We start from the raw sequence: 13,323 nt of genomic DNA on the forward strand, positions 1-13,323 counted from the left end.
AAAGAGAGGGAGGAAGTGGGGGAAAGAGAGGGAGGAAGTGGGGGAAAGAGAGGGAGGAAGTGGGGGAAAGAGAGGGAGGAAGTGGGAGAAAGAGAGGGAGGAAGTGGGGGAAAGAGAGGGAGGGATTTACAATAGAGTTTGGGGATGAAAGAGAGAGTTGAGAAAGTTGTACTGCATGTGGTGCATGTTCGTATATTCAGCATGTACTGTACAGTTGAAGTCGGAAGTTGAAGTAGACCTTAGCCAAATACATATAAAATCAGTTTTTCATAATTAATAATAATAATTCCCTGTCTTAGGTCAGTTAGGATCACCACTTTATTTTAAGAATGTGAAATGGCAAAATAATTGAAGAAAGAATGATTTATTTCAGCTTTCATTTATTTCATCACATTCCCAGTGGGTGAGAAGTTTACATACACTCAATTAGTATTTGGTAGCATTGCCTTTAAATTGTTTAACTTGGGTCAAACGTTTCGGGTAGCCTTCTACAAGCTTCCCACAATGTGTTGGGTGAATTTTGGCCTATTTCTCCTGACAGAGCTGGTGTAACTGAGTCAGGTTTGTAGGCCTCCTTGCTCACACACACTATTTCAGTTCTGCCCACAAATCTCCTATAGGATTGAGGTCAGGGCTTTGTGATGGCCACTCCAATACCTTGACTTTGTTGTCCTTAAGCCATTTTGCCACAACTTTGGAAGTGTGCTTGGAGTCATTGTCCATTTGGAAGACCCATTTGCGACCAAGCTATAACTTTCTGACTGATATCTTGAGATGTTGCTTCAATATATCCACATAATGTCCCTTCCTCATGAAGCTATCTATTTTGTGAAGTGCAGAAGTCCCTCCTGCAGCAAAGCACCCCCACAACATGATGCTGCCACCCTTGTGCTTCACGGTTGGGATGGTGTTCTTCGGCTTGCAAGGCTCCCCCTTTTTCCTCCAAACACAACGATGGTCATTATGGCCAAACAGCTTTATTTTTGTTTCATCAGACCAGAGGGTCAAAAAAGTACGATCTTTGTCCCCATGTGCAGTTGCAAACCGTAGTTTAGCTTTTTTTATGGCGGTTTTGGAGCAGTGGCTTCTTCCTGGCTGACCGGCCTTTCAGGTTATGTCGGTGTAGGACTCGTTTTACTGTGGAACATGGTGTTTACACTCGCGTACTATTGTTTGTACAGATGAACGTGGTACCTTCAGACGTTTGTAAATTGCTCAAGGATGAACCAGACTTGTGGAGCTCTACAATACTATTTCTGAGGTCTTGGCTGATTTCTTTAAATTTTCCCATGAGCTCAAGCAAAGAAGCACTGAGTTTGAAGGAAGGCCTTGAAATACATCCACAGGTACACCTCCAATTTACTCAAATTATGTGAATTAGCCTATCAGAAGCTTCTAAAGCCATGACATCATTTTCTGTAATTTTCCAAGCTGTTTAAAGGCACAGTCAACTTAGTGTATGTAAACTTCTGACCCACTGGAATGGTGATACAGTGAATTATAAGTGAAATAATCTGTCTGTAAACAACTGTTGGAAAAATGACTTGTGTCATGCACAAAGTAGATGTCCTAACCGACTTGCCAAAACTATAGTTTGTTAACAAGACATTTGTGGAGTGGTTGAAAAACAAGTTTTAATGACTCCAACCTGAGTGTATGTAAATGTCCGACTTCAACTGTATAAGTTTGGATGTGGGCAGGCAGGTAGCCTAGCAGTTAATCTCTGAGCCGACTAGGTGAAAAATCTGCCGATGTTCCCTTGAGCAAGGCACTAAACATGAATGGCGTCTGTAAGTGGCTCTGCGTTAGAACTCCTGCTAAATGTAAAGCATGTAAATGCTGTACGTGTCAACAGTCAACCCACAACAGTCAACCCACAACAGTCAACCCACAACAGTCAACCCACAACAGTCAACCCACAACAGTCAACCCACAACAGTCAACCCACAACAGTCAACCCACAACAGTCAACCCACAACAGTCAACCCACAACAGTCAACCCACAACAGTCAACCCACAACAGTCAACCCACAACAGTCAACCCACAACAGTCAACCCACAACAGTCAACCCACAACAGTCAACCCACAACAGTCAACCCACAACAGTAAACCCACACCAGCAGATCAACTTGTATCTGCAGACAGGAGCTGTACGTACAGAAACACGGGGGGGGGGAATGAGGTCTGTAGTGATGCCGCTTGCACTGAGATGCAGTGCCTCAGACCGCTGTGATACAGCCTGGAATCGAACCACGGTCTGTAGTGATGCCGCTTGCACTGAGATGCAGTGCCTCAGACCGCTGTGATACAGCCTGGAATCGAACCACGGTCTGTAGTGATGCCTCTTGCACTGAGATGCAGTGGCTCAGACCCCTGCGCCACTCGGGAGCCCAAAGGGGTTATGGGGGTATCAAGTCAGTTGCACAACTGAATGCCTTCAACTGAAATGCAGTGATGTAAAGTACTTAAGTAAACATACTTTTGAGTAGTACTTAAGTAGTTTTTGGGGGTATTTGTTCTTTACTCTTTATATTTTTGACAACTTTTACTTTTACTTCACTACATTACTGAACTAAACAATGTACTTTTTACTCCATACATTTTCCCTGACACACAAAAGTACTCGTTACATTTTGAATGCTTAGCAGGACAGGAAAATGGTCCAATTCACACATTTCCCAAGAGAACATCACTGATCATCCCTGCTGCCTCTGATCTGGAGGACTCACTGAACAGAGAACAACCCTGCTCATCCCTACTGCCTCTGATCTGGAGGACTCACCAAACAGAGAACAACCCTGCTCATCCCTACTGCCTCTGATCTGGAGGACTCACTAAACAGAGAACATCCCTGGTCGTCCCTACTGCCTCTGATCTGGAGGACTCACTGAACACAAATGCTTCGTTTGTAAATTATGTCTCAGTGTTGGAGTGTTCCCCTGGCAATCCGTAAATTAAAAAAAAACAAGAAAACCATGCCGTCTGCTTTGCTAAATATAAGGAATGTGAAATGATTTACACTTTTACTTTCGATACTTAAGTATATTTTAGCAAATACATTTACTTTTTGATACTTAAGTATATTTAAAACCAAATACTTTAAGACTTTTACTCAAGGAGTACTTTACTGGGTGACGTTCACTTTTCTACTAAGGTACAGTATCTTTACTTTTACTACAGTATGACAATTGGGGTACTTCTTCCACCACTGTTGAAATGTCTCTTCCACATTTAATTAAACCCCTCTGAATCAGAGAGGTGCTGCTGTGTGGGGGGGGGGGACAGCCTTAATAGAGGTCCACATCATCTGAGCCCAGGGAGCAGTTGTTGTTGGGGGTTAACTGGCTTGGCAAGTGCCATTAGACTGAGAGAAGAGACATCTGGGACGCCGTCGTTTCTCACTGGGGGAAAATGTACACGTTCTCACTAAAAGGATTGTAAATGAGGTGTCAGTTCAGCTCCCCACCTCTAGCTGTAACTCAGACATGTTCCTATAACCCTGTAGACCTCTAGCTGTAACTCAGACATGTTCCTATAACCCTGTAGAGGTCGGCTGTAACTCAGACATGTTCCTATAACCCTGTAGACCTCTAGCTGTGATTCAGACATGTTCCTATAACCCTGTAGACCTCTAGCTGTAACTCAGACATGTTCCTATAACCCCGTAGACGTCAGTTGTAACTCAGACATGTTCCTATAACCCTGTAGACCTCTAGCTGTAACTCAGACATGTTCCTATAAGCCTGTAGACATCAGCTGTAACTCAGACATGTTCCTATAATCCTGTAGACCTCTAGCTGTAACTCAGACATGTTCCTATAACCCTGTAGACGTCAGTTGTAACTCAGACATGTTCCTATAACCCTGTAGACCTCTAGCTGTGATTCAGACATGTTCCAATAACCCTGTAGACCTCTAGCTGTAACTCAGACATGTTCCTATAACCCTGTAGACGTCAGCTGTAACTCAGACATGTTCCTATAACCCTGTAGAGGTTGGCTGTAACTCAGACATGTTCCTATAACCCTGTAGACCTCTAGCTGTGATTCAGACATGTTCCTATAACCCTGTAGACGTCAGCTATAACCCTGTAGACGTCAGCTATAACCCTGTAGACGTCAGCTATAACCCTGTAGACGTCAGCTATAACCCTGTAGACGTCAGCTATAACCCTGTAGACATCAGCTATAACCCTGTAGACGTCAGCTATAACCCTGTAGACGTCAGCTATAACCCTGTAGACATCAGCTATAACCCTGTAGACGTCAGCTATAACCCTGTAGACGTCAGCTATAACCCTGTAGACATCAGCTATAACCCTGTAGACGTCAGCTATAACCCTGTAGACGTCAGCTATAACCCTGTAGACGTCAGCTATAACCCTGTAGACGTCAGCTATAACCCTGTAGACGTCAGCTATAACCCTGTAGACGTCAGCTATAACCCTGTAGACTTCAGCTATAACCCTGTAGACGTCAGCTATAACCCTGTAGACTTCAGCTGTACATGTAACCAATTATCTGAAGTCTTCAGATAATTGAATTGAAGAACTTCAGGAACATCATGTTCTTTCCAATTATCTGAAGCGCCAGCTTTAGGGGCTCTGATTTGTGCCAATGATTTTAGATGTTTGTTTAGCTAAAATAAGTGTTGTTCAAACAAACCAGAATGAATGACATTTGAGAGAATACATTATTTATTGTTGTTGGGTAATACTTGTTTCAGTTAACGACTCATTCATGTGTTTCTTCAATGTGAGATATTGACCTTTACTGTGTATAACCTCTCCCTCCCTGTTACAAACATGACAGCTACTCATAACAGCATATTAGCATATGGGTGATATGAGTCTGTTTATAAAACCACAATAAATTAACCTCCACAACATAATTAAGTAGCAGGGAAAATAATGAGCGACATAATTGCTTGTGTTTCTCACCCTCTTTGCCCAATTTGGTGTCACTGAACCTTTATCCTTTTTTAGAGAGCTCTGGGTGTGTTGGGTGGCGAATAGCATTAACTTGGATATGCTCAACTATAAGGGAGTGAAAGTTATTTATAATAAGGTTTACATAAAGAAAAAAACAGATCTCTCTGAACAGAAAATGGATGGCTATATCTTCAGCAAAATATATTTGACCTATACCTCCCTAAACACTTTTTATATTTTTTTAGGTGACCCCTATACCCAAAATAATAATGAAAACATAAAGTGGATAGCAGAGAACATGCTTTACAGTTTACCCTCACTCCCTGGACAGAACAGAGCCTTAGATATGCAGTTTACCCTCACTCCCTGGACAGAACAGAGCCTTAGATATGCAGTTTACCCTCACTCCCTGGACAGAACAGAGCCTTAGATATGCAGTTTACCCTCACTCCCTGGACAGAACAGAGCCTTAGATATGCAGTTTACCCTCACTCCCTGGACAGAACAGAGCCTTAGATATGCAGTTTACCCTCAGTCCCTGGACAGACCAGAGGCTTAGATATGCAGTTCACCCTCACTCCCTGGACAGAACAGAGCCTTAGATATGCAGTTTACCCTCACTCCCTGGACATAACAAAGCCTTAGATATGCAGTTTACTCTCACTCCCTGGACAGACCAGAGCCTTAGATATGCAGTTTACCCTCACTCCCTGGACAGAACAGAGCCTTAGATATGCAGTTTACCCTCACTCCCTGGACAGAACAGAGCCTTAGATATGCAGTTTACCCTCACTCCCTGGACAGAACAGAGCCTTAGATATGCAGTTTACCCTCACTCCCTGGACAGAACAGAGCCTTAGATATGCAGTTTACCCTCACTCCCTGGACAGAACAGAGCCTTAGATATGCAGTTTACCCTCACTCCCTGGACAGAACAGAGGCTTAGATATGCAGTTTACCCTCAGTCCCTGGACAGAACAGAGGCTTAGATATGCAGTTTACCCTCACTCCCTGGACAGAACAGAGGCTTAGATATGCAGTTTACCCTCAGTCCCTGGACAGTCCCTGTCATTGCGCAGGAATTTGGGCTGAAGGTTGTGGGTTCACAGACAGGGGTGGAAATATCTCCTTTTTAGTAAAAGCATGAATCTATAATCGTATTTCCAATTCCCGAGAAACAAATGTGCCTTTTATAAAAATGTAATTTAATTCCATGTCATTTCACAAATTAGCAGAATATGTTGATTACCACACAACATAAGTAAATTCCAAGCTAAGAATCGACAGAGAGATAGGTCTACGTGTTCATCTGATCATATTTATCCAACGGCCAAATCAGTGTGTCTTGTTTGCAATGAAACTGTCTCCGTTTGTAAATAATTAAATCTAAGACGTCATTAGGATAACGAGCATGGTGCTTTCAAACATTAGGCCTTCCTTTCCACCCCAGACATAGTAGACCTACCAATGCACAACAAATTTCAGAGTTAACTGCTGGCTACTCTTCTTCTGTGGCTTAACCTACCGAGAGGTTTCCCTAAAAACTGTCAGGGATTAAACATCTTCTACTGGACAGAAAGTGAATAGCTTAATCAATTGATAGTGACAGCATTAGATCCCAAAGCAAAGACCGTTTTGTTTGTCTCCTCAGCTATAGAAGGCTGTAGCTTAGCCTCTGAATGTCTCTGAAAGTAACCATTGCTATTCCCATAATGCATCGGAGTCGTGTCTTTCCCGGGGATTTTCACAGCTTGTTTCTGGCACAAAACATTACAGACCAAAGCGCTGTTATCGATCACGTTATATCATCCGATTTGTTTTATTTTCTTCAGAATCTTAAGTTAACAAATGCGTAGACGCATTTTCTTTAATAAAAGGTAGGCCTATGGCATACCAATTTTGGCCAATTTTGGTCTGCCTATCTCTTTACGCATATTTTGTTATTCCTACTTTGCCACTCTCTATCACTATCTCCCTCATTTATTATTTTGTTGCATTTCTCCATATCACCCGCAACTTCCCCTCAATCTCTCTCTATCTAGTTATCTCTCTCTCTCTCTCTCTCTCTCTCTGATGCCACTAGCAGGGAGGTAATCCGTTGTGTGTGCTTGTCAATCACGATCCTGTCACTCAGACTAGTGACACGGGACACTCTACGCCTATTGTGTTAACATAAACTAGCTCTCTGTCTCCTCTCTTCAAAGAAATGCCAAAGAGCGCAGGAACGAAACGAGGAAAATTACAAATTGCAAAGAGGGGAAGAGGGAAGGGACGGGGAGACAGATAAAGTGGAGGAGAGGAGGAGAGGAAGAGAGGAGGGGGAGCAGCTATTAAACAGGTCTTGGAGAGGAGGTGAGGAAGAGAGGAGGGGGAGCAGCTATTAAACAAGTCTTGGAGAGGAGGAGAGGAAGAGAGGATGGGGAGCAGCTATTAAACAAGTCTTGGAGAGGAGGAGAGGAAGAGAGGAGGGGGAGCAGCTATTAAACAAGTCTTGGAGAGGAGGAGAGGAAGAGAGGAGGGGGAGCAGCTATTAAACAAGTCTTGGAGAGGAGGAGAGGAAGAGAGGAGGGGGAGCAGCTATTAAACGAGGCTTGGAGAGGAGGAGATGAAGATAGGAGGGGGAGCAGCTATTAAACAAGTCTTGGAGAGGAGGTGGGGAAGAGAGGAGGGGGAGCAGCTATTAAACAAGTCTTGGAGAGGAGGAGAGGAAGAGAGGAGGGGGAGCAGCTATTAAACAAGTCTTGGAGAGGAGGAGAGGAAGAGAGGAGGGGGAGCAGCTATTAAACAAGTCTTGGAGAGGAGGAGAGGAAGAGAGGAGGGGGAGCAGCTATTAAACAAGTCTTGGAGAGGAGGAGAGGAAGAGAGGAGGGGGAGCAGCTATTAAACAAGTCTTGGAGAGGAGGAGAGGAAGAGAGGAGGGGGAGCAGCTATTAAACAAGTCTTGGAGAGGAGGAGAGGAAGAGAGGAGGGGGAGCAGCTATTAAACAAGTCTTGGAGAGGAGGAGAGGAAGAGAGGAGGGGGAGCAGCTATTAAACAAGTCTTGGAGAGGAGGAGAGGAAGAGAGGAGGGGGAGCAGCTATTAAACAAGTCTTGGAGAGGAGGAGAGGAAGAGAGGAGGGGGAGCAGCTATTAAACAAGTCTTGGAGAGGAGGAGAGGAAGATAGGGCGAGCAGCTATTAAACAAGTCTTGGAGAGGAGTAGAGGAAGAGAGGAGGGGGAGCAGCTATTAAACAAGTCTTGGAGAGGAGGAGAGGAAGAGAGGAGGGGGAGCAGCTATTAAACAAGTCTTGGAGAGGAGGAGATGAAGATAGGAGGGGGAGCAGCTATTAAACAAGTCTTGGAGAGGAGGTGGGGAAGAGAGGAGGGGGAGCAGCTATTAAACAAGTCTTGGAGAGGAGGAGAGGAAGAGAGGAGGGGGAGCAGCTATTAAACAAGTCTTGGAGAGGAGGAGAGGAAGAGAGGAGGGGGAGCAGCTATTAAACAAGTCTTGGAGAGGAGGAGAGGAAGAGAGGAGGGGGAGCAGCTATTAAACAAGTCTTGGAGAGGAGGAGAGGAAGAGAGGAGGGGGAGCAGCTATTAAACAAGTCTTGGAGAGGAGGAGAGGAAGAGAGGAGGGGGAGCAGCTATTAAACAAGTCTTGGAGAGGAGGAGAGGAAGAGAGGAGGGGGAGCAGCTATTAAACAAGTCTTGGAGAGGAGGAGAGGAAGAGAGGAGGGGGAGCAGCTATTAAACAAGTCTTGGAGAGGAGGAGAGGAAGAGAGGAGGGGGAGCAGCTATTAAACAAGTCTTGGAGAGGAGGAGAGGAAGAGAGGAGGGGGAGCAGCTATTAAACAAGTCTTGGAGAGGAGGAGAGGAAGAGAGGAGGGGGAGCAGCTATTAAACAAGTCTTGGAGAGGAGGAGAGGAAGAGAGGAGGGGGAGCAGCTATTAAACAAGTCTTGGAGAGGAGGAGATGAAGATAGGAGGGGGAGCAGCTATTAAACAAGTCTTGGAGAGGAGGAGAGGAAGAGAGGAGGGGGAGCAGCTATTAAACAAGTCTTGGAGAGGAGGAGAGGAAGAGAGGAGGGGGAGCAGCTATTAAACAAGTCTTGGAGAGGAGGAGAGGAAGAGAGGAGGGGGAGCAGCTATTAAACAAGTCTTGGAGAGGAGGAGATGAAGATAGGGCGAGCAGCTATTAAACAAGTCTTGGAGAGGAGGTGGGGAAGAGAGGAGGGGGAGCAGCTATTATACAAGTCTTGGAGAGGAGGTGAGGAAGAGAGGAGGGGGAGCAGCTATTAAACAAGTCTTGGAGAGGAGGTGAGGAAGAGAGGAGGGGGAGCAGCTATTAAACAAGTCTTGGAGAGGAGGAGAGGAAGAGAGGAGGGGGAGCAGCTATTAAACAAGTCTTGGAGAGGAGGAGAGGAAGAGAGGAGGGGGAGCAGCTATTAAACAAGTCTTGGAGAGGAGGAGATGAAGATAGGAGGGGGAGCAGCTATTAAACAAGTCTTGGAGAGGAGGAGAGGAAGAGAGGAGGGGGAGCAGCTATTAAACAAGTATTGGAGAGGAGGAGAGGAAGAGAGGAGGGGGAGCAGCTATTAAACAAGTCTTGGAGAGGAGGTGAGGTGAGGAAGAGAGGAGGGGGAGCAGCTATTAAACAAGTCTTGGAGAGGAGGTGAGGAAGAGAGGAGGGGGAGCAGCTATTAAACAAGTCTTGGAGAGGAGGTGAGGAAGAGAGGAGGGGGAGCAGCTATTAAACAAGTCTTGGAAAAGAGAAGACAGGAGGGGGAGCAGCTATTAAACAAGTCTTTAGGCAGACTGGGAAAACCTGGGTCCTGAACTGCATTATTGTGCAATTATCATGTCATGATAATGATATCAACACGTGCAGAGAGAACGGAACATTGTTTATGTTCTGGTGCGTTACAAAGTGGGATTGAAATGGATGCTTCTACACCTGCATTGCTTGCTGTTTGGGGATTTAGGCTGGGTTTCTGTACAGCACTGAGATATCAGCTGATGTACGAAGGGCTTTATAAATACATTTGATTTGATTTAATTGTATGTTCTTCTTTTGTCACTGAGCTACACAAAAAAAGTAATATATATATTTTTTTTTACAAATTATTACAAAATAAATAACTAAAATGTATTCCATAAGTATTCCCCCCCCTTTTTGTTATATCAAGCCTAAATAGGTTCAGGAGCAAAAATGTGCTTACGAAATCACATAATACATTGGATGGCCTAACTCTGTGTGCAATAAAAGGGGTTATTTTAACTACAAAAGCATAACAGATAGTCCAAAGCAAATAGCATGTAAAACCAAGCCACAAAACACCGATATATATATATATACTCTATATCTTACAACTGTATCAGCATCTAGCTGCCTGAACATTTATCCATGTAATGCCTGTTCTGTTCAGTCTTATCATCTAACACAATGCCTGTTCTGCTCATTCTTCTCATCGAACACAATGCCTATTCTGCTCATTCTTCTCATCTAACACCATGCCTATTCTGCTCATTCTTCTCATCGAACACAATGCCTGTTCTGCTCATTCTTCTCATCGAACACAATGCCTATTCTGCTCATTCTTCTCATCGAACACAATGCCTGTTCTGCTCATTCTTCTCATCGAACACAATGCATATTCTGCTCATTCTTCTCATCTAACACCATGCCTATTCTGCTCATTCTTCTCATCGAACACAATGCCTATTCTGCTCATTCTTCTCATCGAACACAATGCCTATTCTGCTCATTCTTCTCATCGAACACAATGCCTATTCTGCTCATTCTTCTCATCTAACACAATGCCTATTCTGCTCATTCTTCTCATCGAACACAATGCCTATTCTGCTCATTCTTCTCATCGAACACAATGCCTATTCTGCTCATTCTTCTCATCTAACACCATGCCTATTCTGCTCATTCTTCTCATCTAACACAATGCCTATTCTGCTCATTCTTCTCATCTAACACAATGTCTATTCTGCTCATTCTTCTCATCTAACACAATGCCTATTCTGTTCAGTCTTATCATCTAACACAATGCCTATTCTGCTCATTCTTCTCATCTAACACAATGCCTATTCTGCTCATTCTTCTCATCGAACACAATGCCTGTTCTGCTCATTTTGCCTGACCGCCCTGTTCACCATCCAGAAAGAGGAGACAGTACAGGTGCATCAAAGCAGGAACCAAGAGACTGAAAAACAGCATTTTATCTCCAGGCCATCAGACTGTTAAACAGCCATGAATAACCGGCCTCCGCCCAGTCCCCTACCTTGCCCCTTAGTTACTGTTACTAGCAGGCTACCATTGGGTACTCTACTCTGCCCCTTAGTTACTGTTACTAGCAGGCTACCATTGGGTACTCTACTCTGCCCCTTAGTTACTGTTACTAGCAGGCTACCATTGGGTACTCTACTCTGCCCCTTAGTTACTGTTACTAGCAGGCTACCATTGGGTACTCTACTCTGCCCCTTAGTTACTGTTACTAGCAGGCTACCATTGGGTGCTATACTCTGCTCCTTAGTTACTGTTACTAGCAGGCTACCATTGGGTACTCTACTCTGCCCCTTAGTTACTGTTACTAGCAGGCTACCATTGGGTGCTCTACTCTGCCCCTTAGTTACTGTTACTAGCAGGCTACCATTGGGTACTCTACTCTGCCCCTTAGTTACTGTTACTAGCAGGCTACCATTGGGTACTCTACTCTGCCCCTTAGTTACTGTTACTAGCAGGCTACCATTGGGTACTCTACTCTGCCCCTTAGTTACTGTTACTAGCAGGCTACCATTGGGTACTCTACTCTGCCCCTTAGTTACTGTTACTAGCAGGCTACCATTGGGTACTCTACTCTGCCCCTTAGTTACTGTTTCTAGCAGGCTACCATTGGGTACTCTACTCTGCCACTTAGTTACTGTTACTAGCAGGCTAACATTGGGTACTCTACTCTGCCCCTTAGTTACTGTTACTAGCAGGCTACCATTGGGTACTCTACTCTGCCCCTTAGTTACTGTTACTAGCAGGCTACCATTGGGTACTCTACTCTGCCCCTTAGTTACTGTTACTAGCAGGCTACCATTGGGTACTCTACTCTGCCCATTAGTTACTGTTACTAGCAGGCTACCATTGGGTACTCTACTCTGCCCCTTAGGGACTACTGCCCTACAGTATGTAGATGGTCATTAAACACTGTTCTACCAACTGAGTTAAAGAGGTCCCTGTTCTACCAACTGAGTTACAGAGGTCCCTGTTCTACCAACTGAGTTACAGAGGTCCCTGTTCTACCAACTGAGTTACAGAGGTCCCTGTTCTACCAACTGAGTTACAGAGGTCCCTGTTCTACCAACTGAGTTATAGTTGATCTCTAACATAGAGATACATCCTTTAGTCAACTCTAACATAGAGAGACATCCTTTAGTCAACTCTAGCATAGAGAGACATCCTTTAGTCAACTCTAACATAGAGAGACATCCTTTAGTCAACTCTAACACAGAGAGACAGTTTTTAGACAACTAACACAGAGAGACAGTTTTTAGACAACTCTAACACAGTGAGACAGTTTTTTGTCAACTCTAACATAGAGAGACAGCCTTTGTCCTCAGGAGTGAATAAATCCAGTTTATAGGATTAAACCTGAACAAGGACGATTAAGCATTTTGAGTTACTGAACAAACTTGACCTTAGACACTTTGAAATTTGACGATTGCAACAACTTTGAAATGTGAAGTTTGAGAAACATGAACGTCAAATTCTGACGTGAGAGAGTGAAACCGAGTTGAGAGTATGCATCAGCAACTATCAGGCCTTTTGAATAATCCATTCTGCTCTGCTGTCGACGATGGTTTTGTTAGTTTTAGTCCTTCTTGCCTGCCTCTCTCTCTCTCTCTCTCTCTGCTAAATAACAGGGATACCATTAGTCATAACCATGCTGAAAGAGTGTTGAGTTATGGTTTGAAATCAATAGGGCCCCTCCTCACTGTGAATGTTTCTGCCCAGAAAAAGATTTGGAAATAAAAACGGAAATTAAATGTTAGATTCAAAAAGACAACTTTGATGTTGAAGTTTGAGAAACATGAACGTCAAATTCTGACGTGAGAGAGTGAAACCGAGTTGAGAGTATACATCAGCAACTATCAGGTGGTCGGGGGGTAAAACACTCGGATTCCAGAACAGGATTGTTTGTCCTTAAATGGCTGAGAGAGAATGCCATATTCCAACTCTCCTCTTTTTTTTTTTACCTTTAACTAGGCAAATTCTTATTTTCAATGACAGCCTAGGAACAGTGGGTTAAACTGCCTGTTCAGGGGCAGCTTGGGGGTTTGAACTTGCAACCTTCCAGTTACTAGTCCAACACTCTAACCACTAGGCTACCCTGCCGCCTCAACACTCTAACCACTA

General features: G+C 44.2%; 1 protein-coding gene across 1 annotated transcript in view; it reads right to left on the reverse strand.

Annotated features, from left to right (window-relative positions):
- Window positions 1-13,323, reverse strand: part of LOC110504879 (syntaxin-binding protein 5-like) — a 226,061-nt gene that overhangs the window by 127,038 nt on the left and 85,700 nt on the right. The gene's annotated exons all lie outside the window — the stretch shown is intronic.

Source organism: Oncorhynchus mykiss, chromosome 3, assembly GCF_057628025.1.
Source record: "Oncorhynchus mykiss isolate SJ-2025 chromosome 3, ASM5762802v1, whole genome shotgun sequence".
NCBI lineage: Eukaryota > Metazoa > Chordata > Actinopteri > Salmoniformes > Salmonidae > Oncorhynchus > Oncorhynchus mykiss.